The sequence below is a fragment of the Propithecus coquereli genome, unplaced genomic scaffold (genome assembly GCF_000956105.1).
Source record: "Propithecus coquereli isolate 6110/MARCELLA unplaced genomic scaffold, Pcoq_1.0 Scaffold377, whole genome shotgun sequence".
NCBI lineage: Eukaryota > Metazoa > Chordata > Mammalia > Primates > Indriidae > Propithecus > Propithecus coquereli.
The window spans coordinates 1,237,352-1,237,965 of NW_012149474.1; positions in this window are offsets into that span (position 1 = coordinate 1,237,352).

Consider the following 614-nt stretch of genomic DNA (forward strand, 5'->3'; position numbering starts at 1 on the left):
CTGGGCAGAAACACTTCCGCTTTCCCCGGCCTGGGCCCCTCTTCCACTGCGTTCTTACTCTCGATCCACGGGCCAAGGCTGGACTCAGTCCTACGTGAACATGCGCAATTTCGTGCAGAGCTGTGTGCTCATGTGCACACGTGTAGACTTGCCTAAGAGGAGGCGTGTTAAAATGTCACAGAGGAATCCGGGACCAACAGCAGTTGAGGAAGGGTCTCCCTGCTTCGTCCCTAAAGCGGAGCACGGGAGAAAGCATGAAAACGTTTACGTGAGCTCTCAGCAAAAGAGATGAGAAAATTAAAATGAGCTAACATGCAGCACGACCAGGAAGGCACACGGGGACGTCATTCCTGTCCTCACATCCAGGGAACACGCTCAGACACTGCTCGCTGCTGGGTGCACCGGGACGCTGCTGTGTGCACAGAGCAGCTGGAACGTTCTGGGAGTCCCTCCTACCTGCTCGGTCCCGGGTCCACTTTGTTCAACGCGGTGACCCTACAGGTAAACAACGTGCCAAGAAGAACAAAGGCCACCAACGTAAATTAGTCCCCAAAGTAAGAAAGTAAGTCAGTCAGTCAGTCCTCTCCCGTCCCAGGGAAGGGCAGACCCAGGAC